This window comes from Microtus ochrogaster, chromosome 5 (genome assembly GCF_000317375.1).
Source record: "Microtus ochrogaster isolate Prairie Vole_2 chromosome 5, MicOch1.0, whole genome shotgun sequence".
Taxonomy (NCBI): Eukaryota; Metazoa; Chordata; class Mammalia; order Rodentia; family Cricetidae; genus Microtus; species Microtus ochrogaster.
Window position 1 is genome coordinate 57,526,172 of NC_022012.1, and position 27,502 is coordinate 57,553,673.

At 37.7% G+C, this 27,502-nt stretch overlaps 1 pseudogene; it reads left to right on the forward strand.

Moving 5' to 3' along the window:
- The first annotated feature begins 5,551 nt into the window (after nucleotides 1–5,551).
- The window catches only part of LOC102001526, a 36,432-nt pseudogene continuing 14,481 nt past the window's right edge, over nucleotides 5,552–27,502 (forward strand).

Consider the following 27,502-nt stretch of genomic DNA (forward strand, 5'->3'; position numbering starts at 1 on the left):
AAACCAAACCAAACCAAAACAACAACAAAATCAAACAAAAGTAATTGGTGTACACTTCCTAGAAACAAATATTTCTACAGCTCTCAGCATTCCATAGTTGCTCATTGTTCTTTGTGTATAGTTGAAATGTTATATAAGGTCTTTCATCCATGTTAGCATGACTATCAAATTCATTTTTTTAAAGCTCATGTTTAGGAACACATGTGCATATTTATTTGATTATTAAAATTTTAATTTTCAACATTCCTTTTTTCACAGTCTGAATTTTTGGTTTAATTTTCTTTGATTGTTACTAATTTTTTAATTCATGCTGCTGACATTCTAATCTATTTTGCTGACCTTATCCTCTATATTGCTGCTGTCTCCATAGACATATTCCATAGATACCATATGGAATTCATTTGCTTGTTTATTTATTCTTTGAGATCAGTGTTAGTTTTCCGATAAAGCTCTGAATTTCATCTGGCATTACAATTTTTTCAGTATTTCTAAATTCTTAGGTACAGAGTTATGGTCTTCAGAAAGGCCATGCTGCCTTGCCTTTGTATGATCCCAATGCCTCTGTGCCAAAGTTTACATATGGAATCATCAAATATAGCTCCCTCTTTTATTTAGGTATCCTCTTAATGAGTAGCTTACCCTTTAGGGCTTGGTCTCCAATACCACTTAGAGAAGAGAAAACAAACTCCCAGGACACCAACAGTACTGAAGTGCATATGACATAGAAACACATCTAAAATTTATTGACTCCCAATGGTACTTCACCCATGACGATAAAATGGAAAGTGAGGATCTAATACAGAGTGTACTCTGATGCTGAACACTGTTTAGGGGAAATGTAGAAGCAGTGAACAATTGATTAGATTACATGATGAAATGATGAAAAAGTAGGCAAGTGCTGCTATAGAAAATAAAGGAAAAATTTACAATGTGTAGAATTATTGTGTTATAAAAGGAAAAAAGAAAAAATAGATTAGAAAATAATAAAATCATGAAGAAAAATATGGGAAAAGATTTACCAAATTTGGGTGGTTATTGGGTTTTTATTCTTTTCTATGGAATCATCAGATTACTCACGATGGTGCCAGTGACCTGGTACAGTTTGAGTTATGTAGATGTGTGCCACAGTGGAGAAATGGGGTGATCCAGCATATCACTCTGAGGGAAGGGAAAAGTCAAGGGATGACAGTGTAAGTGAGCATTCGTGACATGGTCCAGAAAAGAGATGGTACTTCAAAATACCACTAGCACAGAACTGTAGTGAGGATGCAGTTCTGCACTCAAGAACCCTGCCATCCGGTCATAACATAGTAAATAATCAATGAGCTAGGGAAAAACTAAAACACTCACTTTCAAGACTTGAGTTCTATACTGTCAACAAAATAAACTGTGTAACAAAACTGAGTGGTATAACATCATTGTAATCCCAGAAATGGGGAGCTGGAGAGAGGCAGATTCCTGGGTCCCACTATCCAGCCAACTTAGCTTATTTCATGAGCTGCATATCTCAAGAGAAAGGTGTCCTTCTTGAGAAAGGACATCCAAGTTGTCTCCTGGATTCCAAACACCCTCATATGGAAAAGTACGCATACATGTATATATGTATATGTACATTAATAAAGAGACATGCATGTTTCTTAGTCAGTAAAACCAAATGGGAAAAATAATCAGAGCCTTTGAGTAGTGTTCTTTGTGAGGACAGATGACAGAAAGTGTGAGCATTAGCAGCTCCTACAGCTGGTGCCTAAAAGAAAGATTGACACAGGACTGGAGGACATTGACAATTTTACTCACTCTGAAACTTCATCTGGACTTAACTCCAAGGATAAATGTGGGACTGATGTCTAGTATTTTATGCAATAGGGAAAGAAGTGCAGTGGAGTGGCAATGACCTAGTCAAGCTGAAGCTGGATGATCCTACAACTTTATGATAATTAGGAAAAACTAAATCAAGAATACGTTAAAAACTAGAGTGGTCTGGTGGGAAAAAATATTCAAAGAGATACAAATTCTTTTCCTTTTTTGGAAGATGAATGTGTAATGCTCCAGCAGGAATTCAAACACAATGAATGAAGTAAACAGCAGCATAAGATAGATCAACATTAAAGCCTCAGAAAAACCTTTGGTAGATAGTATCCTGGGACCTATTTCCAGTGACATTGTTTTACTTTAATCTCTTAGCACCTTACGATGGATAAAGTATATAGTTCATCCCACATAACATTTTAACAAATGTCTATCAATGTTAAAACCCTGTTCTTAAATAAAGGAAAGAATTGATTAGTCAGTAACTCTGAGTTAAGAGTGGCATGTGGTGATGACCTTTAAGACTCAACATAAGGGAATACATAAGCTGGTAGTGTGATCAATTTAAAAGGCATCTTATTGAGACAGAGATGCAAAGCCATGCTGTCTCTCTATCCCACCGAAAAGTCCCCAGAGACATGAAACATGAGTATGAAAATGTGACTATTTGGCAGTAATACTGTTTTAATAAAAACTGTATAATGTTCTGCTGGGAAAAAGATTTTGCTTATATTCCAGAAGAAATGAGTTGTCATTTAGCAGTAAGAACACAGGCCGCGACTAAACTGTTTTCCAACCAGAAGATATTGTGATCCTGGACACAATTTGTCTTATTTTTAAGTAGCTCCAAAGCTGGGCTGTAAGAAGATATCAGCTAGCTGAAATTGCTAAGTTAACTGGCATTCATCCTCCATGTGGCTACATAGTTCTTCATTATATGAAGGACAGTCCTGTAGTCTTAGGTCCCAGTTGTATCTGCTCGATATCATTTACAGTATTAAGTAATATTACATATCATGTCAGTAATTCTTGTTTATTTGGAATAGCAATAATTAGATAATATCAGTGTTATATTGACTGTTTCTTTGTTTCCTCAGTGTATGCAACCACTGAAGTTCCAGAGCTATAAGAGGCTAGGGTTTCATGCTTCAAAGTACTGAAGTTTACTTGTTTAGAAATAGTTAGGAATTAAATAAATTAATTTTATTCTTGAGAAATCAAATATATGTTGGAAACACACACAAAATTTCAAACATAAGGGAAGGGAATGAGAGGAGAGGAGAGGAGAGGAGAAGAGAGGAGAGGAGAGGGGGGGAATGAATTTGGGATGTAAAATAAATTAAAAAATTTAGTGTGTTTTCAAAGAACTATCAGCAACTAGGAAATGGTAAAAGTGAGAAATAGTCTTTTCAATGGAATAGCATAAAAGTTGAGTACCAGATACCAAATGGTTGTCCCCGAAAACATACATAGAGGTAACATCATACAGATGAGCAGGTTGTAGTCACATATTTAGGTGTCTCTCTCTCTCTCTCTCTCTCTCTCTCTCTCTCTCTCTCTCTCTCTCTCTCTCTGTGTGTGTGTGTAGCAATAACTAAATACAAAAGAGGCCGTGAATCTGAAAGAAAGCAAGGCATATATGTGAGAGGTTTTGGAGGGAGGAAAAGGAATGGGGATGACATAATTATATTATAATCTTAATATTTTTATAGTAATGTTAAAAATTAGTGTGCTTACCTACATTCATGCTTGTAGTAGCACAAGAGAAATATATGTGACTGTTTGGAAAACATAATAAAGATAATAAAGTTGGAAAATGCTTAACATGTTTTTGACCGGTAAGTAAAAAAATGAGAAGAATCTGGAAGATTAGGGTAGGAGTAATAGTGTAACATGTAGGTGCTGTGTTCAAAATCATTTTGCTTATGTCCTTTATTTGATTAAAGACAATATTCTGAACAAAGTAATATGCCGTAATTGAGCTTAATGGGAATGGAAATTTTGTCCTATGCTTCTGCAATCTTCCCTAGCATCTGTCTCTACTTCTAAGTGTACATATATGCTTACTGACTTGAAACTGTGAATGTTTTCATTACATATCTTAACTCAGAAAAATAAAAGTAAGGATTTGGTGTCTTCTGTAAGGACATTGTTCCTTTAAATATATCAACTTATTTATTCTACAATATGTGGCAGAATATTGATTACTCTCTTTGAGACATTGCTTGTACTGCAAAAACATAATTATTTCCTTTAAAATATCCTAAAAATAGGTATTGATTGACTGATGACAATTCAGAGAAAGCCTTTAGATCAATGGAAGAAATCAAACTGTAAGGCTCACAGCTAGATATCACAGCTATTGGAATTATATAAGAAATGAACTCCATAAACACCAGGAGATCTTAAACACAAACAAAAAGAGTTCTTGACAGGGAAAAAATGGTTTTTGAGGAGATCTCAGAAAAATGAACATTTGACAATGCAGCCTGGATATTACTGCCTGTAACTCCCTTGATATCCTCAGAGATGACTGGTAGAAGTAAGAAATGGGTATAAACAGGATGGAAAATGCAAGAGCTTTGTGTACTAGACACTCATTAGATACAATGGCAGATACCATACATACTATTGGTGTACCTAAATGGACAGATATATATGTTCTTGGGACTTGGAATGAGAAAGGATAATGACCAGACGTGTTTTGAACGCTCCCTCTTCCAAAATTCAGGTGTTAGTAATTAGATAGTGCTTAGATATGAAGGTGTTATTAAAGGTAATTGAGTAAATAAATTATGTGCCCCTCCTTATGAATGAGACTTCATACATTCTTGACTAGATTGTTCTCTTGCTCTTCAGCTTTCTTCCCGATGAAGATGCACAAAGAGCCCTCCTTCCCTCCTTCCTTCCTTCCTTCCTTCCTTCCTTCCTTCCTTCCTTCCTTCCTTCCTTCCTTCCTTCCAGAACTATCTTGTCTCATTTTTCATGCCAAATTTATTTCCCACTCCCTCCTCTCCCTATGCTCCCATCACCTTTCCCTCTACACCCTTCCCACCACCCCCATCCACTCCTCAGAGGTCAAGTTTCCCATGGGGAGTCAACAAAGTCATTGCTTTAAGGCAGGGCCAAGGCACTCTCCACTGTATCTAGGGTGAGCAAGGTATTCCTCCAGAGAGAATGGGTTCCAAAAAGCCAGAACAAGCAGTAGGGATAAATCCTGGTTTCACTGCCAGTGGCCACACAGTCTGCCCAAGTCGTCCAACTGTTACCCAAATTCAGAGGGCCTAGTTTGCTCCTATGATGGTTCCCTCACTCTTAGGCTAGAGTTGGAAGGCTTCCATTAGCTCAGGTAAGCTGTTTCAGTGAGTGTCCCCATCATGGTCTTTACCTATTTGCTCTTATTCTCACTACTCCCTCTCTTCAACTGGACTTTGGGAGTTCAACCCAATGTTCCCCTGTGGTTCTCTGCAGTACTATAATCCATCATATAATATTGTTGGGAGAGGGTTACTTTTGTAAGACTGTATATAAATATGCTTTTAACTTTTACCCTTTGCCAACCAGACTGTCTGTGTCTATCTGTCTGTTCTTATTTGCTAGCCTACATGTGTGCCTATGCTTACCTATATGTGTTGACATGTGGCCCAGTAGCCTGCCTAGCAACCTTCTCGGGGGAGAATAAAGTATGTATCTTCTGTGATTCTTCAAAGTCTCCTTAGGTTCTTGCCCCTCATAAACGCAAAGCATGGACCTCATCATCATATTTGAAAATATCCCTTGGAAGAAACCCAAGGTGAGTCTAGGCTTATATGGCATGTTTTCTATCTTTAATAATGTCTATCTTGCACTGTGGATCACTTGCTTTTACATTATTATATATGTAACAGTAGCTTATGAAGAGAAGGTTTGTCCAATACTAGCTATTGCTCTGTGTCTATTGCTGTGAGACTCTTGGAGCTATAATATTCATTGTGTTCTTCTTTTGCCTTTTTAGTTCTGCTATCCTAAAGACTATAAAATCCATCCTTAAATTAGCAGTAGGTAAAATTAGCATTATTCTAGCTTCTAACAACTTTTATACGTACAAGTTATAAAGTTCATTTTCATATAAATATGTCATGTTTTTGCTGTCCAATATATATTATGTATATATTTTACATACCCATATAAACATTTTCATTAAGTATTAAGTTTGAATATTTTCTGCCTCACATCTTTCCCTATTATGTTGTCTGGGTTTCTGTCTTCCCACCAGGTCTCACAGCTGTTTAGCCCCAAAGAAATCACACAGAGGTCTATATTAATGATAAACAGATTGGCCCATTAGCTCAGGCTTCTTATTAACTTTTATAACTAATATTAACCCATTATTCTTATCTATGTTGGCCACATAGCTCGGTACATTTTTCAGTGGGACAATCACATCTTCCTTCTTTTGTGGTTGGGACAGGACTGGGGAGAAATGGGCTTTCTCCTTCCCAGAATTCTCTTGTTCTCATTGACCTAACTCTACTTCCTGTCTGATTGTCCCGCATATACTTCCTGCCTGGCTATTGGCCAAGCAGGGTTAATTTAAAACATAATTGACAGAATATAGACAATTGACCCGCACCACTATTAGCTTTTTATTTTGTTTATTTTCTGATCATTCTTAAGTTGCTATCATGTACCTAATTCTATACATGCATTTAATCCTATAATATTTCTATTATTCAATAAACAGAGAATGACCTATATTTACTCAAATGTACACAATTCCCAATACTTACATTTTCTTCAACACTGAACTTCCATTTATAATTATTATCATTGTACTGAATAGTTCTCATTGTATTTTCTTTACTTTCTGTAAGTTTATAACTGACCTACTTTTGGATATTTTCACCAGATACAACATTTTAGGTTGCCTGATTTTCCCCCTTGTGTTTAAGGTGCCACTCCACTCTTTACTGACTTCCAGTCTGGTGACAATCTTTTTGTTTATAATTTTCAACATTTGTACTTTTTACCCCACTTCAAGTTTTCACCTCTTTTTGAATCTCTCCTGATTATTTTTGCCAATATTTCATAATTCTTACTCAGTACTTTTGAAATAATGTATAATTTAATCTTTTTCTTTTTGTCCCTTTCATTCGTAATCCAAAGTGTCAAATGTGTGTGTATGTATATATATATAACATACCAATATAAACATTTCATCAAATTTAGGTATTTTCTGTCTAGCATTTTCTCTCTATTAACTATTTTTTCTTTCTAGGTGTGCCTAATCAACTATCATAAATTTATGCATCAATTTTAAACTTGTGATTAATAAATTTTATATTATTTGCTGTTTTATCTGACTTTACAGATTCCAGTTCTTTGACAAATTAGATCCACTCAATATGTGGTTCTTTAGCACATTTATCACAATCCTCTCCAAATCCAAGCACATCTGGATTATCTGCATCCATTTGTGTTTGTTTTCTCCTTTTTCTCTTTATATTGTGCCTTTATATGGTTGATAACTTTAATTTGACTGCCAGATATGTACACTTAAAAAAACATTAGGTGCTTCAGCACTTCCTAAGTGGTAAGGAGTTTTAACAACCGAGCTCTTTACAATACAGAAGTCAATGATACAAACTTAATGCAATTTAATGGACAGTTTCTGTGTATGGATAATTTTGAATCTTTAATTTAATCTGTTTGTAACAGTCCAATTCTTGCTTCTCAACTTTGGATAATCAGTCTATGAAATAGAAGACATGTCAGGAAGACTGTTCATAAATTAATGTCTTCTATTGGATATTGCATTCTATATAACAAGTTATTATTTGTATTTTAAGTTTACTTCTCTCCTGATGACTCAAGTATGTTCCCTTTATTAAAAATAACTTTCTATTACAACATTTATTGTTCCTTTTACTAATTTATTATAGTCAAAATATAAATTATGGAACAAAAACTATTATTAACTTAGACTTTGTAGGCTTAGTGAGTTTACAGTCTATACTATAAACTTTCCTTGCTTGTTTCTTTCCAAAATCTATTTTGTGTCCCAGGGCCATCATATTTAGATGTAAAAATGTTAGCAATGTCCTTTTCATAGTCCTGAAAAATCTTACAACATTGCAAGTTTGTGCTCTCTTCTGTCTACTGAATTCAATGAATCAGAAAATTAGACTTTAAAATTAGACTTTCTCTTTCTTGCTAATGTCAGTTATGCTTGTCAGAGAGAACATATATTTAAAACCACATTTCCCACGGAAAGGATAGAACATCCTCATCAACAAACACATCCTGTCAACATGAATGCCTGAGAAAATCTTGCAGGATGCAGGAAAGGGGGGTGATAAGGATGTTGAACTGCTTAGGGATGTTCAAAGAAAAAGAAGATGTTTGATAAGTCCTCACGTTAATACAAACACTGCACATCTAACCCTCAAATAATGTTTGCTAAAGATACTTTACAGGAGGGCCTGACTTCAAAAACAGCATCTGAAAGGGCAGACCAGAGAAGTATGCTCAAGGGAAGCAGGATGTCTCAGATGCAGGGCTTGGGATGGAATCATTACAATTCAGAAAACTCCAGGAGACCCTTCCCCACCCCTAATCCCCCATGCCCCCCCCCCGCTCTTGACTAGTGTAAATCCAGGGTCAAAATCCTAATAACAAATCTGCAGAGAAATAAGCCTCCAGAAGTGATTTTCTCCCCACTGCAATGAATTTCAATTATCCAACTGCCACTGTAGAAGATGATTTTCCAACCAGCATTTCACTGAGAATGCCAGGGGATGACACAGAGAGAGGAGGGTGCAGAATCTTCTTGATCCTTTATCACTAAAAACATACAGTGGCAAAGAAAGCTGAAAGTAGTTCAACAGCTGTAATCCCCAGGAGAAGACTGGGGGCCCAGCTGTCAACTCAAACATCACCCGGGAGCACACAGAATACATGAAAGGTTGTTGGTCTCTGGTGAAAGCCAGTGTGCCTGGTATTCAAAAGGCACATCCAACACACTGTATTTGAAGGATGACACAAAGGCTGGCATTGAAAAAGGACACCTCATATGACAACAGACATAAAGCTTGGGACCCTGGAATATCAGAGAAAAATTAAAATATCTGAATTTTCCCAGCTATGAACTGTGAAGTCATTATTTCTTCAGTCCGCAGTGCTATTTTACTCTGTTTCTTGGTGAAGGAAAGTATTTGGTTCAAGCACAGAGAGGTCTCTCTTGTAGTTATATCATGAAATAGTCAGAGAAGTTAAATCATGAAGTAAGACAGAGAGACACAGGTTCAAGTATCCACTCGGCAACTTTTAAGTATAATTAAATAGATAAACATGCTTAACCTCTTCTGAAATCCTGTGTGTATGTGTGCGTGTGTGTGTTTATACATGGGCAAGCTCCTGTCCTATGGGAATGTTGTATGTGTCAGCAACATATAAAACTCAACCTTTGAAAGTAAGTCCATTGACATTTCAAGACACATCTCAAAAGGTAACTAACTATATGCTTTTGAGATTGAGATTGTTAAATATGAGCTAGCCCAAACAAAGGAGCAACCTTGCAGCACCTAGCCTAGATATTTGACATTTCAACGAGTATGGAATTCAGTGCAGCAGATTTTAAATGACTTGTGCCATATAAACTCCTGCGGAGAAGCTGTATAGATACATTTTTTACGTTAATCTTTTTACTTGTGTATATATGCGGCATGTTTGTGCCCCAGTGTATTTGTGGAGGTCACAGGACAGTTTAAGGGAGCTAATTCTCTCCTTTTACCATGTGGGGCCTTGGGTCCACACTCAGTTTGTCAAGCTTGGCTGCAATCATTCTTATTCACTTAGCCTTCCACCCTGTCCCAAATACAATTTTTAAGAGGTTTCCTTGCTAAAGAATTATCACTTCTACAAATATTTCTTGGTGGCTACTGTATTCAGAATAATGTGTCGATTACTTGTCACTCAACACTTCCCAAGGTCAGCAAAGAGATGAATATATAATCAATATTGAATAAACATACTCTGTAGTACAAACACACACACACAAAGTGAGGGAGAGATTCTTATTGCTAAATTATTCTCAGATGTAATGACTTTAACATTTTATTAGCAGTATTAGAAGAAAAAAACACTGAAAATGTGTTGAATCGTGGAAAAGTTGCTGACTCAATCCCAAAGTGTCCTTTTAAAGCCCTTGGGATAAGATTCAGCTTGGTCTAGTACAAAGAACAATCAATCAGGTTGTTTTTTCGCAAACAGATATCGTGAGTCTCAGTTGACAAGAATTCCTCACCTGTACTTGGTTTTTGAAAAATAAAACACATAGTCTAGTCAAGTCAGGTGCCCGCAGCATTTCTTTGCTATAACGTATATACTTTAAAAATCATCTTCAGACTTTTCAGAGAAAAGACCAAAATGAAATACTCCATTCACTGTGTCTTTCTACAAGGTCCTCTGGGACAGAAGGGGCAGGATTTCTCGCTGGGCTCAGTCATTTGGTGTCTCCAGACAAGAGTACAACTGAAAAAAAGTGCTTTGTACACACTCCTCCCTTCTTTCTGCCCCTCTTTGGAAATTCTTCCTGAGTGAGCATTGGGGAAGACCAGAACAAATAGGGAAAGACAGTTGTCAGCCACCAAATAATCCACACTGAGCCCTCATGTGCCAAACTCCATAAAGTGAACCATCCCCATCATGACGTCCAGCTGAAACCTAGGACAACAATAACAAGAACTCATAAATGTCCTCCTGACACATATCCTAAGTCCTTCTGATTAAGACAACTCTAAAACTATTTATATGCCAGAAAAATGAAAGCATTTTGAGTAATGCCATATAGATATGGATCATGGCTACATTTTCAAACTAAGTTTCTCTGTAATGGCCTCAAAGATGCTGTTGAACATAACCCTGCCCCACCACTGGACAAAGACCTACAGGCAACTAATACCTTCTTGGAGAATAAAATTAGCCTCTCCCAGGGATAACCCCTTTGTTGGTTTTCAATACAGAGTGGTCATATATGAAGTCATACACCCACAAATGACAAAATAGACTCAAATATATATTTGTTCATACACATACATGTATGTATACAACAATAATAAATATATAAAAAGAGGCTATTGGCTTGAGAGTGATGGGACATAGGAGTAGTTTGAGGGAGGGTAACTGAGCGGGTCTAGAGAAGAAAAGGGAAAATGGAAATGGACGCCATTTAAAAAGAAAATTATATTTTTATAAATCTGGATATGATGGTGTGAAATCACATTCCGAAGTCTGGGGAGGCAGAGATGGAAGAATCTCTCTCATTTGCTGGTGAGCCACTCTTGCCTATTTAGGTAAGCACTAGGCCAGAAAAACTTTTTGTCTCAAAATTTCAAGGTAGATGGTACCTGAGGGGGGGAAAATGGTGAAGTTGACATCTTGCCTCCACATACACACGTGCACACCTGTGTGCATGCACACGCACATACATGTTCACACACAGAGACACACAGACACACACACACAGATACACACACACACACACAGATACACACACACACACACACACACACACACACACACTCAGGCCTGGCTCCAAGTAAGCATATGGAGATAGAATGGCTGAGGTGAGGCCCCAGTGTCACTTATAAGTCATTATTGTAGCCCTGCCTCTCCCAGGCTTGTGTAATGTAAATAAATTTGATTAGAACTTGTAAGCTATTTAAAATAATTTAACTATGAGATTAAACAAAACAGTTCATAGAAAACCCTACTTCTTCTTAAAATTGAAAACTATTTTGAAACAAGATTTTTTTATCTCTAAAGAGTAACTGTTGGCCGGGCGGTGGTGGCGCACGCCTTTAATCCCAGCACTCGGGAGGCAGAGGCAGGCGGATCTCTGTGAGTTCGAGACCAGCCTGGTCTACAGAGCTAGTTCCAGGATAGGCTCCAAAGCCACAGAGAAACCCTGTCTCGAAAAAAAAAAAAAAAGAGTAACTGTTAATACTTTACCATGCAATCACCCTTCAGAACTAAATGTACAAAGAACATACACACATGTTTACATGCACACAAATATGAGAAAATGAGTGTCAGTAGTAAAACACTCTTAAATGCCAAAGCCAGACAAGAAAATCTAATAGTTTGAGCCATTAGACATAGAATTAGCTAAAAGTGAACAGCTTAAACAAAGAAATGCTGGGGGTATGGGGACAAGTGAATCCCTGGGGTTCACTGGCCAGTCAGCTTAGCTGACTATGTGGGGTCCAGGCTCAGAGAACTTATCTCAAAAAGGAAGTGAGTAGGGAAGACATCTGATGTAACATCTGGTCTACACGCCGACCCACATGCGTGCACATACACACACACAAGCAGCAGCAGCAGCAGCAGCAGCAGCAGCAGCAGCAGCAGCAGCAGCAGCAGCAGCAGCAGCAGCAGCAGGAAACCCACAGGAAGGCAGCAGCATTTCCCAGCCACTGGAACGGGTGAAGTGACAAATCTGATGACATCAAATGTCGTCAAGAGTGGACAGCCAGAACTCTGCTCGCTCACTGGAGTAAAAAAGCGTGTTCAGAACTGAAAACCACAAATGTTCTTCACCCAGCTCATGGCTGGTCTTTCCTATAACAGCCACATCCAAGAGAAATAATGACACATATTCAGGATAAAACCTCCTGCACGCATTTTAGCCTCAGCTTTATCTGCAGTAGAAACTACGGACCTGAAAAAAAATTCAAGTTTCATTTGTGGCTCATGTTTTCATTTTCTTGAAGAGGTCTTTGGAAGAGCAGAAGTCTTTAACTTTGATAATGCAGGGTTTGCTGACAGCTGGGATATTGTACGTGTTGTAAACAGTCTGTTGTCATTGTTCTCGGTTGCCCACAAGAACTAGATGACAAGACCTTATTGCCTGAAGGCACCATACACTGTGGTCCCAGGACATGGAGAAATAAAGATGGCTCTGAAGTGGAAAAAAAAAAAGAAATTCCACCAATGCAAGATAAACCCCAGCCCTGTGTGTGTGTTGGAGTATAAGTGTGCGTGCGTCAGGGTGCACACGTGGAAGTCAGAGAACAAGCTCAGGTGTTGGGCCTGATCTCTGGCATCATTTGACACAGGATGGGTACATGGCGATGGGTACATGGCTGGTGCTTCTGCCGTCTCAGCATTCTGTCCTCTAGGAGGAGTTGGGAGTCTGAAACACCCTGCTTTTGCATTGGTTCTGGGCAATCTATATTTAGGTTAGGTCATAAAGTTTGAGTTGCAAACCCTCACCTTACCCAGTGAGCCATTGCTCCATCTTCCTCTAACTTGCTTCTTTTCTTGAGTGCAGTCTCTCATTGAACGTCCAGCTGGCTGTTTCAGCTAGACTGGCTGCCCATTGCACACCTGATGATTCACCTTTCTCCTCATTAAATCTCCTAGTGGTAGGGTTACTAGCCCAGCCTGCCAAATCTTGTTTTCACATAGAGAATGGGAGCCCAAACTCAGATCCACAGACTTTTACAAAATTACTTCACGCACTGTGCTATCTCTCCAGTTCTAAACCTCTTTTTTTAATTTTTCATTTTATTATTATTATTAATTTTATTTTTAAATTAAAATGTAATTGCATCTTTCTTCCTTTCCTTTTTCTCCCATATATATCCAATCCTTCTCATTTACTCTATACTCTGTTGTGAAATCATGACCTTTTATATTGTTAGGTGCACACACATACACACACACACACGGAGGGGAAAGGTGTAAGCTTACATATATGCCTAAATATATAAATACAACCTAGTCAGTATGCTTAATGGTGCTTGTATCTATCTATCTATCTATCTATCTATCTATCTATCTATCTATCTATCTATCTATCTATCTATCACCTATTTATCTATCTATCTATCTGTCTGTCTGTCTATCATCTATCTATATCTATATCTATATCTATATCTATCTATCTATCTATCTATCTATCTATCTATCTATCTATCTATCTATCTATCTATCTATCTATTTATCTATCATCTACTTATATACATACACACACAAACACATGTATTCTTAAGGATGACCACTTGGTAATGGTGATCCTTTTCGGGTTCCACTTAGGGGACTCATCCATGGAGAGAAGAAATTCTCCCTCTTTCAACAGTCTTTTGTTTCCTGCCGGTTATTTCTTTCTTTTCTTTTCTTCCCCTTTCTTTTCTTTTCTTTTTTTTTTTGTATCTGGTTAGATTCTGTGAGATTTCCATGATAGCATATCTACTGGTATAGAGTTGTTTTGTTGATGTATCAGTTGAGGGTTGGCATCCCATGATCAGTTAGTTGTTCTGTATTTTGATCACTTGTGGTTTTCTGAAATGGTCTCTGTTGCAAAGAAAGGTCTCTTTAACGAGAGCTGAGAATTAGTCCTTTCTGTAGGTAGAGGATAATTATTTAGAACACAGTTACGAATTATACTGATTTAGTAAAGTGGCAGTAGTTGCTTCTAATCTAAGATATGAGACTTCACTATCTCTAGGTAAAAACTTAGGTTTTCAGGACTCAGAAAGATGAGTTCTTTCCTGTTGAGTGAACCTTAAGCCTCAACAGAAATTTCAGTAGCTGCTGGTTACTTTCAATACATAACTATAATGACTGAATCCTTAGGTTTATTGTTCCTTGATGGTAATCATGGTTCTTATGTTGTACAGCTAGGTAGGACTGTTGGATGCCACTTTCCCTTGAAAGCATGTCTATTACCTTCCAGTACTATTATAACTAGTCAAGCCTTTCAAGGCAGTACCAGTTCTAGCCCCCTGGATATAGTGGCTGAAGTATAGGGTACCTTTCTTCATCAATAGAGACTTACCGCCAACCTCTGGAAAGCAACCAAGGGCAATGGTAATAGACTATAGTGTTTGGGGAGTCTCGTGAACTGCCATGATTAACAACTTAAAAGGGGGTTTCTCATGCCCAGTAGTTAGCTTTTGTTAGTCTATGTCTTTTTATAGGCATTGCCTATGCAAGTGAGATAAGTTCAATTAGACTATATATGTACACATATACACATGGTCTTATATGTAGCATATTTATTTTTTCGTAAGTAAATAGTACTATCATTCATAGTGGCTTTTTCAGACATGCGTAGTGTTACCAAAATAATTTTAAATTTTCAGAAAACATAATAAAGCAAAGTTGAATAACTTTGAATACATACCATCTTTCAAAACTTAAGTATTTAATCTCACAGAATCATTCTTTCATTCAAGAAACTAGTTGAAAATGAGTTAAAGTAAATTCCTAGAGTTATATATGTAGCTCAACAGTAAGCGCACAAGCCTAGTGTGTGGAAGGCTGTGGGTCCTATTTATACCATTAAAACATAACTAACACCGAGAGAAAAATTCTGAGTTAAAAACCAAATATGCTCATCCATCAATCTCTTACTCTATTTGGAATCAGAGTAAAATGCTCATAAGATAATGCAAAATGGCATGCATGCCAATAACCACCCACAAAAGAGCAGGGAGAAGTTAGTAGATGCAGAGATTATTAAAACAAAATTCCTATTGAAAAGGCTGTCACAGGCAGAGTTATGAACTGGAATGTGTACACTCCAGTCTAAAAGGCCTATGGATATATTGCCTGGCACAGCAAAAACACACTTTGCAGATAGGAGGAAGGATCAGATTTTGAGATGCAGAAACAGCTTCCTGTTATGACAGTGGCATCTCTGATCACAAATTCTTTAGATCTGGTTTGTTTGATTGGTTTGTTCTTTGGTTGGCTTTTGAGACAGATCTCCTGTCCCAGACTGTCCTCAGACTTTCTATGTAGGCAGAGCTACTCAATGCCCAAAGTGTTTGATTACAAATGTGCACCATACATAATTTACATATTTAAGCCAAAGCATCTTCTCTGGTTTTACATATGGAAGGTGATAGGTGACAGAGAGGAGGAGAGACAAAAGTGAAGGAGAATAAAGAAGACAGGGAAAGGAGAAAAGAAGACAGAGGAGAAAAGAAATACCATTAGCTTTGAACGTAAAGGAAAGGATTGCTAATTTGAATCCATGAATTCAAATAGTGTTTTGAAGTTGGATACCACAAGGAAAGTTATTCTCCCCCAGATCTTGGAGGGTGGCATAAATACTTGATAATAACTGATTTTAATTGGGGAAAATTGTACCGACTTCCAGATCCATCAGGAAATAAATTTGTGTTGCTTATTGTTCTGTGTTTGGAGTAGATTGTCATCAAAGTAGTTCATAACTGTTGAAAGAATGTTGATTGATAAGCAAAGCAAAGAAAGCTGCAGTTCAACATTGGCAATCAGAGGATAGGCAGATAAAGAGGGGAAGATAGATTAAAGAGGAGCTATATAAACTAGTGTGATGTCAAAATCCATGGAGTTCCACAGTGGCAGAGAGGGCAATTTTCAAATATCAGGTCATTTTGTAGGGCCCAAGTTTATTCCCACCAATTCAGGTTGTTATAAACGCCTGTGTCATCAGGGAGAGGTAAAAAATAACTTGAGTCCTCCTTCACAACATATCTGTCATGCGATTTCTCTAGCCCACCTCTGTCACTGCCATGTTGGCCTCCTGAGAACCTCACTGAAGTCAAGCCAGTACCAGTACCTTGCTCTGAATCCTCGGAAAAAAGAACTAAGTCAAACTTTTCTTCTTTATAAAGTTCTCCAGTCTCACTATTGCATTACAGCTTTGGAAAAAAGATTAATGCACCAATACCAGGTGTTGAAAGATAATGAGGAAGTATCCTGAAAATTCCAATAGAAAATTAATTCTTGAATTTTGTATGAAGACCAATTATCAAACAGATGTAGTTTTTCAATAAGCTTGAAACTGATAAGAATTCTGATGACTTTTCTTCTGAAAATAGATCAGTAAACAATGCAGTGAATTTAGGACTACCCAGACAATAGAACAAATAAAGGCAGTCTCTGAAGAATAAGTGAGCAGCAGGTTTATTGCACTAAAACTACTCCCTGGAACTGTAGGAAGATCTACCAAAATCAGCCATGTTTTGCTGATTTATTTTGTTTTCTTTTATATTCTTTGTGCCTCTTAAACACACACACATACACACCCACACACACACACACAAAACAAAACAAAATAAACACACATACACACACGCAAGAAATAAATAAAAAAAACAACATGGAGTCTCTTTTGTGTTGGCCATCTAGTCCTGAGCATGCAGACTGCCCTAGGGCATTGCTGACAAACCTTGTGCCACTCCGTTGAAGAAACTTATTTTCCTCTCCATACACACATTCCATACAACCGTATCATCACTGCATGGATAAGCTAGCCCGGGGGCCTCCTACGCCCCTCCATTCCTAATATCCCCCACTCATGTTTTCTTGTCCTTTGTATCATTTTAACATATAAAGATAAACATGATATTTATTTCTCCAAAACAAAGTGGTTCCCCCATCTAATAATAAATGAGAAAATCTATATCCTGGCGCATAAGTATCTAAATGACCTGACTCCAAATTGGCATATAATCCAGTTTAATTTGTTATTCTTCTTTCTCACTTTCTTCCAATCTCAATGCCTTTTCAGGATTTATCAACCTTTTCTAGCATAGTACTCATAATCTTTGACCTTGACATTTATATATTAGAGATTCCAATATTTTAACTTCTTTCAATGGTCTCCTTCAAGAGGGAATCAGCCCATATTGCCTTTTAAAACATAGCATTCTCCTTCCCTAATCAACCTTGTATTACTTTGTATGTTTCACAGCATATGCCTCAGTCACTGTTCTGTTGTGAAGTGTCACTGTGACCATGAAAAGTCTTATAGGTGAAACCATTTAATTGGGTCTTACTCACATTTTCAGATATTTAGCCCATTATCATCATGATGGGGATCATGGCAGCATGCAGGTAGGCATGGTACTTGAAAAGTAATTGAACGTTACATCCTGACCCAGAGACAGGAAGGGAGAGATAGACCGGACCTGGCATGGGATTTTGAAACATCAAAGTCCACTGACGTATTTTCTCATACAAGGCCATACCTTCTAATCCTATCAAACAGTTCCACTTCCTGGTAACTAAGCATTCATATATATGAACCTGTGGAGGCCATCTTATTCAGGCCACCACAGCAGATGACACCACCTGACATGGTGTATTTATTTGATTTTCTGTATAATTGTCACATGCTCATTAGGATGTGGGATCTATTCAGGTATACATAATCATGTTTGTCCCAAATGTCATCTGTAAGACCCACATATAAACTACATTAAGAGGAATGTAAGACTGAAAATATGTAAAATACTGGCACAGAACTCTCTCTGAAACATGGTCCAAGGATGTGCCACCCCAGTAATATTTCTGCTCCTCCAATAAACAGCAACCCCACCACGTGATGGAATGTGGCTTGCTTTTTAACTTTCAGGATAAAAATGGATTTAAATAATTCATAAAAAAATGTGCATGTCTTCTCTTCATGATGTGAACCTCAGCTCCATTTCTAAGGAGAAGCGGTTCTGTAGAGCTTGGAAGAGCAGCAGAACACAACATTTTCCTTATATAAATTTGCAGCGAAAATAAATACCATTTGTTGGTGTGCAGCAAGAAATAGCAATAAATTTTACTTGTTTTGAGTACAGGAATTGACAAATGAGACCCTAAACTGAAAATAGTGATGCAGTTTTGCTTGGAGGTGGCAGGGCAGGGGAAGCAGAGAGAGTTTTGTAATTTACCTCTCTATGATGGCAAGGCTTTTTTTTTTTTATTATTCTTTAATGTACATGTTTGGGTTTGATACCATGGATACTGACTTCAGAATATGTGAGTCAGAATGAGAAACACAGTATTTTTTTTTAACTAGGTGAAGATGATCTTGTGCTCATGTTCTCCCATGTCTTAAATGAATATGTAGTTAGAAAGATTTTATGAAATCTTTAGGGATTTCAACCCATTCATCGACATGACAAAAGGTTGAGATAATAAAAGGTTAGCATGGGTGGGGGCGTGTGCTGCTGATGCTGTTCTGTCTAGAGATCTTGTGGCGACAACAGAACCTGGTCTTAAGGAGCAGAGCACACATTCTGAAGTGTGGGGAGGCTGTCTGCAGTCTGTACTTTGAACGCTATTTTCCTAGTTTCTTACTGTCTCACTACTGTGACAACCTATGTGCCATTGTATATAAGGCCTGTGTGGCTGATCACCCCACCTGTCATCCACACTTATTTTTCTATTCTCTATTATTCATGTTACTAAGATGAAAGATTACTCACACTGCTGAATCTTTGTCCTGTTGGCCTCCTTTCAAAATTATTTCTTTTTTTCTCATTGATGAACTTCTATTCATCCTTCCATGCCCTGGTCCATGTTTTGCCTTCATTGTGAATTTTCTTAAAAGGGTGTGAATAACCAGGTGTTCTTATTAATACCGTCATTCTCTGCAGTATTTCCTCTCAGTTTCTAATTAGTTCAGAAGTCTTATATAGTCTCCCTAAAATAAGCAAATAGTTCTCTCTGCATGTGCTTTGCTTGTTCTTTTTGAGGTCCTCCTATTGTCCTTGATGCAGAGATGACTATACACTAAGTGGTTAAACATTATGGATTGAGCAAGACAGTTATACTTCAAGGTCACATATAAGTCCGAATGTATCCAAAAAGAAGACATTGAGGGAGTAAAATAGAAACATAAATACTATCTGATTCTTTTTAAATGGACCCTAGAAAACAAACCAAAATAACAAACCATCTGAGGGATCAGAGACCTGGGTTACTGACGAAAAAAAATGCATTACCAGGAGAATGGTTTTTAAATGCTGAAAGACTTCAGACAGAATCTGGAACTCACAATGAAGATTAGGCTGTCTGCATTGGCGGCTTTCCCAGTATCTTCTGGAAAGCCCAGGCATTTAGCAAAACATGAGGGAAGAGACACAGAACACAATCTCCTTTCCCACTATGTTTCAAAAGGCAAGTGAGGGAATGAGAAAGGCTTCTGGTAACTTGGGGAAATGAGCATACCTACCAGTACTTTATGTTCTAACACACAGTCAGAGAAGGAAAGATTAAGTGCAGAGAAAATGACGGACACTTCTGAGACAAGTAACACAAATTGTCTGGATGACTCTCCCCAGGTCTGTTTCAGTCACACACTTTGAAACTAAGAGGAGATGGAACACACAGGCCATCATGGTTTGATTTCTGCTGTGCCTTGTGTGTAGGTTCAATCTTGTTAATTATTGCCAGTTTTTGTAAAATCTTAGGCAGAATAAACTGTTCTACTTTTGAGTCCTTTTGTGTGCTGTGTATAGAATCTGCCTTTTAGCTTACGATACAATATACATTCAAATTAATTCTACGTCTTTGCATTGAGTAGGCAGCATCTTCCTCTAACTTCCTTATGTGTCTGACCTTGTATAGAAACTCTGTTTTATTCCTGCATTTAGTAGGTTTTAAATTCACATCATTCCAAGGACATGGATTTTGTCATAAAATTGTGCGCACTCTTAATTGAAGCAGTTTCTTTTGTGTTTTTGAAAGACGAGAGGGCATGAAAAGTCTACATCACGACTAGGAAGCGAAAAAACTATGATGGAGAGGAAGTAAAAAGGTCACACTCATGTACCAGTAGGATCCGAAAAGGCAGAGAGCCTGAGGCAGTGCAAAACTGAGTGAATGAACACTCAGAGAATAGATCTAGAGACACACTGAGTTCAGAAACAGAGCTTCAGAGGCAAGCAGATGGATCTTTGCTTGATACAAGGAGACACTGTAGTAACTTTCTCAGCACTTAGTCAAGCATGCAAGAGTTCTGGCATGTACTTACAGCCAGATCATTCTCATCTCTTATTTCTTTCAGCCTCAAATTAAAGGTTAATTAACTATTGTTCTATAAGTAATGAGACCTCAATTTCAGTCGTATGAGATGAATGTAGTATAAAGTCTGACTATTTTTCACCCCTCTACTAAAATGATCAGCTCTTCTCCAAGCCTTAATGAAACATCATTTCTTTTTTAGAATAGTAACAGATTTTCTGCTATGTTGAACATTCATTGAATACAAATAGCTTTTATAACTCTAAGAATTAATCAAATTGACATTAGCAGTGCAATATATTACAGTTTTGGGTGAAGTGTACATGTGTTCCATCATGTGAAAACTCACATCAAAAGTCCATGTCCACAGCAAAACAGAGAAGCTATTTTCTTTTATTTTTTTTATAAGGATTTTCCAAGAAGCCAAGCAAGAAGGGGCCTTCATATAAAGATGGCTAGGAGATTGGTTTATATGTAAGGTTAAAGGAAGACTATCTTGACCTCTCTTAGAGGAAGTGTAATAATAAGGCAAAGTCTTCATGAATTCAAATTCAAATTCTGCAGCAGTAGCAGAACAACTCAGATAAAGCCAGGAGTAGTAGGCAATATTGCCAAGGAGGAAAATTAAAACCCTGGAGAGTAAATAAGAAGTGGGTAGGAGTGCCGTGGGGCCTAGTGAGTATAACTGGATGGGTATTAACTTGAAAAATTTAGATTAAATGTCCTAATTTTAACAGAGACTATATTGCAAATTATGTCCAGTTATAAGGAGCTGTGACTATTTGGATCTAGGTAAAAACACTTACTTCATTTTTTAATTTAACCAGCTTAGGCCTGTAGTGTTTTAGAATATAGGAAGAACAGAGTCAGTTCCTTTCTTCTTAGTGTCTAGAACTATTATCCTATTGACGGGATCAGTGGAGACCTGGCTCATGACTTTTCAGAGTACAATAAGAACTCTATTAGGGAGGGTGATAGAGGCCATTCACTTAACAAACTGGCCAAGAATTATGCTTGTGGACTGAAAACTTGAGTAAAGTTGAATTAAATATAAGGAATGATTTGTTTTGGAGAGAAAATGTCAAAACAGGTGAACATTCAGGCTGGTATTAAGAAAGCAAGTCTAATTTCTTTTTTATAATTTTATTGATATCCTCTTATATAATAATCCCCACTGTAGTTTCTCCTTCCTCCGCTTCTCGCAGTTTTGTTTCCCCACCTTCCCAGTTTCCTCTCTGCACTTCCCCTTTCCCCCAGATCCACTCCTCCTCTGTTTCCTTTCAAAAACAGCAGGCTTCCCATGGATATCAATCAAACATGGCTAAACAAGTTACAATAAGACTAGATACAAACTTCATATAAGCACCGGGTGAGGCAACCGAGTAGGAGAAAAAAGGGTTCCAAGAACAGGTGAAATAGTCAGAGACATCCACACTTCTGCTATGAAGAGTCTCTCAAAAACAAGTTAACCATCCTAACAATCTTAGTTGCGGAAGACCTATTGTAAACCCATGCTGACTTATGATTGTTGCTTCAGTCTCTGTGACTCAATATGAGCCCTATGTATTTGGTTCTGTGGGCCGTGTTCCTCTCTTAGTGTCCTTGAACCCTTTTGCTCCTGCTATTCTTCCTCCCTCTTTGCTGATGAGTTCCCTGAGCTCTGAAGTGAGTGGCCCAGTAGAGATCTTCAGTTTGGACCTCTCTCCACCTAATGTTTGATGATGACTTTCTGTCTCTTCTCCCATCAGCTTCCAGATGAAGCTTCCCTGATGACAGTTGGGTTAGGCGTGATCTACGAGTATAGCAGAATATGATTAGGAATCATTTCATTGACTTTTATTTTCTACCCTAGTTCTCTTTGGACTATGCTGCCTCCAATTCCTGGCCATCTGGGCAGTTTCAGACATTCACAGTGCTGTGGCATAGACCTCAAATTAGACCAGAAAATGAGCAATTATAATTGTTATAGAGGTCAGCACAATTAAAGAGAAATCAGTAGAAATATAGTAGAAGAGTGAGAAAAGTGTCCCGAGAGCCAAACTCCATGCATAAGAAGCTCTGTCTCAAAACTTGGAAACATTGTCTACGTTTGGTAACAAGAAATGAAAGGTTCCAGATTACAAGTGATGTGTTTGGGTGTTGATCTAACCAGGGATGGAGTTGTGATTGCTAGTGTTAAGTAAATCATCTGCGAGATGGGGTTCCCAATCAAGATGAACTCTGCATTGAAATATGGCCTAAAATAAACCATTTCTTCTTTAAGTTGCTTTGTTAGAGAATTTTATCACAGCAGCAGAAAAGTAAATCAGCTAAAAGTGCTTCATAAACACTAGTCATAATCCGCGAGGAGAAAAATATCCTAAAACTCACATGATAAGGAAAGAGTCATTCCAAACCCTAGATGACAACCGGCAGACAGGGGCATCCATGTGTCCAATGTATTGGAGTGATCAGAGAGCCCTGAGCTCAGTTAGAGATGGGTTTTTATAGTAGCAAAGGTGAAGGTGAGGAATTTTTAAGGTTCAGGACCCCTGATTGGCTGACATTTGTCTAGGGGTGTCCTGGTGAAAAGCAATGGGTATGTGCTGGCAGGTGATTATATTTTTGGTTATGAGCCTAGCCTTTAATGACTGAGCCATCGCTCCAGTCTGAGAAAATTGTTCAAAGACATTAAAACCAGAGATACTGGGACAGTTATCTTGGCTTTGATTTCATATGGATCTGGAATGAACTAAGAGATAACCCTCTCTGGGCAGGCCCAAGAGGGGTAACCTAGGCTAAGGTTAACCTCTGAGAATGTTTGGGAGAGTTTTTCTTGGTCAGATTAGCTGCAGTGGAGAAACACAACCTTAATGTGCATAGTTTTCAGGGACAGCCCAGAGAGGACTTTAGATAGAAAAGGCTTTTGCTTTTTTAATCTGTCTATCAACCTTCCTGTCTTGGTATTGAGTTTATGCACCCTGCATGAGAGTTCACTAACCTGTTGCTGCCACCACAGGTGCTATTTCATTTCTTCACTGATGTCAAAATCCATCTTCTTTGGGCTCCTTTCTTTTTAGGTCCTGATGAAAAAGAATGGCCATGCTTTGCTTGCTTATCACCTAAATGTCTCATATCAAAGAAAACTGAACTGGCCTCAAATTATACATTGCTCTGTTAGCAAACTGTGCAAGAACTTTGACCAAAATGGTACTGAGTCCACTAACATTTCAACAAAGAGTGCGCATTAGCTTCCCAGCCCATGGATAATGAGGGTCATTCTCAAATTGCCCTTGGCAGGAACTGTGACTCACAGATAACAGATGTAGAGTAGTGAAGTCTCCCACATCACAGGCACAGACTGTTTTTCTAATGTCACATACTTCACATTCTGTGCTGCAAATGGTGTTTTCTGTTTCTTCTCACAAAGAGACTTTGTCAAGATCAGAGGTTAGGTGCATCGAATAAAACAGGTGTCAATTTAATGAGAACCAGTGACAGAAATACTAAAGTCTCTGTTTCATTTTACAGCCTATATAAGGCCATTGTAGTGACTTCTTAAGCCACCAAAAGTTCATTTGTGTGTTCTGTACTGCTTATCTTTGAGTTCAAGACTTCTTTGAGCTACAGCTTTGTTTAAGCTGAGCTACAGAACATATGCTCTATTAAAGACTTAAAAGGTCTAACATTTCTCGGGAATAAAACCCCACAAGTGAAAGGCAATGCCCTTTCTGCTGACCTTCTGGTCAATATTCTACCCAACGATGACAGAAAACTTGGAAAATAACACCAGAATGTTCTACTGTCAGTAGGTTAAGGAGCACTTTGACCTCACTCCCTCCAGCCTTCAAGTCTCAAGTGGATTTCTAGATGAAAAATGAATGCTCCATACAAACACCGAGATAATTCTGACTCTAATTTTATTTCTTTGGAATAGTTTGTTGATCAACACATGGAAACTTTCCCTTCTGTTTATCATTAGCATTATGTGCTTCCTAGGTGAAAGTCCAAGGCTGATAAACACTGTCAGAAGCTCCGCTGGGCTGTGTCAGCTTCACAATTCTTTGACTACTACCGTATATCAGCCTCTGCTCCACCCACAGCTTTCCTCAGGTGATGCCCCGTATATCAGCTGAGTGAGAGCTAAAGGTTGATAAATACTGGCAAGGAAGGGTTCTCTAAAGACACCAAAGTCATATCCCTAATGATCTGGCCCATAATTTTAGACTCTAACTCCATACCACTGTCTAAACACACAATTCAAGAAGGGAAAGTTAAAATATTCAGAAAACAATCAAAACAATTTTGTTGAATCACCCTCTGCTCTACTGAACTTGTTCTAGCTCATTTTTAATTATTCTCAGTTCCTGGATTTATCTGCTTTTTTTCCGTGTCTCACAGGTTCATTTCTGATGTTTTTCTTGGGGTTGACATTATGTATTCCTCATATCCAGATCAGCTTCACATGTCTAGGGAGTTCTTCTCAAAGCAGCCTTTTGTAGAGAACTTACTGCTGCCTTGCTTTTTTTATATTTAAAGTCTTAATCTTGGTTCTTTTGGCTGATATGATGTCATCTTTCTAGGGAACTCAGGAGATGGAGCAAGCAATACATCTGCGTGAAAGAATATTCCATCCTGTGTGGTAGATACACAAGGTGGTCCACCTCTAATTCTCTTCATGTTTCATTTGCACTTCAGCTATACTTCTTTCAGCTAACTGCAGACTGCATTGGCACAGGGCACTATGAGAACCCCTTGAAACTCCAGCCTGATCGATAAACAGAGACTCAAAGCAAATATTGCTTCTTATGGTCACACCCAAGTGTATTACCCAAATCTCCCTTTAGAACATGTATAGAGTCTAACCTGGCTCAGTTGTTGACTTTGACTCTGAGAATATTACTAAGAATGAATGAATCTGTCCTATCCATATTGTATTATTGACCTGGGTTCCTGCATCCTGCTACTCCCTAATTTTGAGGTTTAGCTCAACACCTCTATGATACTATGACAGAACTCTCAAAAGCATTTCCATTTTTGCCAGTCTCCCAATCACTGCCTCCATTGTATGACAGACACATCAGCCAGTGCCCCTGTCTGAATCTGTTTCCTTCATACTTCTGAAAATACTCAGACAAAAGCTTCATACCAACCTCTCTATTGGGCCTAGACATAGACAATCATGAACATGTCTTTCAATTTGTTGTTAATTTGGTCTCCAAAGCCATGCTTCTGAAAAAACCATTCTAGCAGATCATGGCTTCTTCGATAAATTTATAAATCAATGTTAAACAATGGATTAAGCATTACTGCATACATGAGCAACACATTTTGATAAGCAAACATGCTTAGAAAACATCTGTGTTTGCATGCCTTAAATACTATCGAGACCCTAAGAGAATATGTAATTAGCTGTGTAGTGCCATGGATATTGCAGTTACTCAGATTTATTATTGCATTTTAACGAGTCTCAATAAGCCAACTCTTAAAACATAAAATCCTCAGTTTCTCACAAACATATGTCAGGTGGAAAATGCCTAACAGCCTGGGAGAGAAATGCTAGAAGCAACATAAATCAAGCGTCTTACTAGTATGTATGGTGCATGACCTTCCTTTTTAAAAGAAACAAGAAGAGTGAAAGGCAATATAAATAAATTATTATTCATACTGTATGTGAAAAATATATCTTCATTTGAAGCAAAAATAAGAGTTTAGGTATATGATATTTTCAAGGTAAGCTTTATTGCACTTTGTTACATAAATTCTAAAATATTAGGACATAAACATTTTTGTTACCCTGCCACTTCCACAAAGCTAAAGGCCCTTCTAATTATGACTATGAATGACTTGTCTTTTTCAGTTTCCCTCTGTAAAATGGAGATAACAGTATTTACCTTCCTCAGAAGGTGCTAAGATGATGAATTTCCTAATGTGTATAATGAACTTTGAAGATGAACACCTTCACATAAATGCTGAGTGCTGTTACTGTGCATAAATTTGTAAGTTATGACAAATGCACAATTCCAAAAAATATATTAAAGGAAAATTTCATTATGATTATTTTGGGGGTTATGCACCAGAATTAAATATACAGATAAGAGATAGCCTCTCAGCACCAAACATAGACCAGACTGATTTTGTTCAGGTGTTTCTTGTATGTAGATTGGTGTATATTACAATTAGACAAAGAATTAAAAAGGCATAAACTAACTTAAAAAATCATACAGTTTGGCTTTCAAAGCTTAGCCCATTTTTATTGCAATTCTCAATTATCTGGGGTTAATAAAGCTACTTGTTTTCAATTACTTTATGACATACAAACTTATTGAAGAGCACTGGGATTTTACTCTCAATCATCAACAGTAAAATTTTCTCCAAAAAATAATTATAAAATACTCCTGATCATTAAGCGCTGCCTCCATTGTTAAAAGGTAAGACTTCTTTCAATGTACAACCACCTCAGGAAAAATAAATCACATTACAATAGAGAAGGCCGTGTTGGGAGTCTCTTGAGTTCATTATCAAAGTGACTCTTCTGTGTTTTCTGCTTTGTGTTATAATAAGGTATTTCAAGGACAGATGAGGCAAGCATTTTTGCTTAACTTATTTTTGTGGCATTTATTCCCAAGTAGCTATCTGTCTGGAGGACTCACTAGTTCTCCTTGGCTATACCCACAAAGCCACAAGGACAGTGGCTTAGACAAACAGTACACAAGCCCAATATGAATGTCAATGGCAAGATTCTCAGGGTTATTCTACCATCTCAGTGTTGAGTTTGGGGTTTGGCTCTCATCCATCATAGGAACTTAAAAAAAAAATCTCAAGAGTACGAAGATTTGTCTCTTTTGAGATTTTATCGTTAGCTCTTTTTTTTATTAATATTTTTTTTTATTAAGAAAGAAAAAAAATTTTCCGCCTCCTCCCACTCCTCCCACTCTCCCCC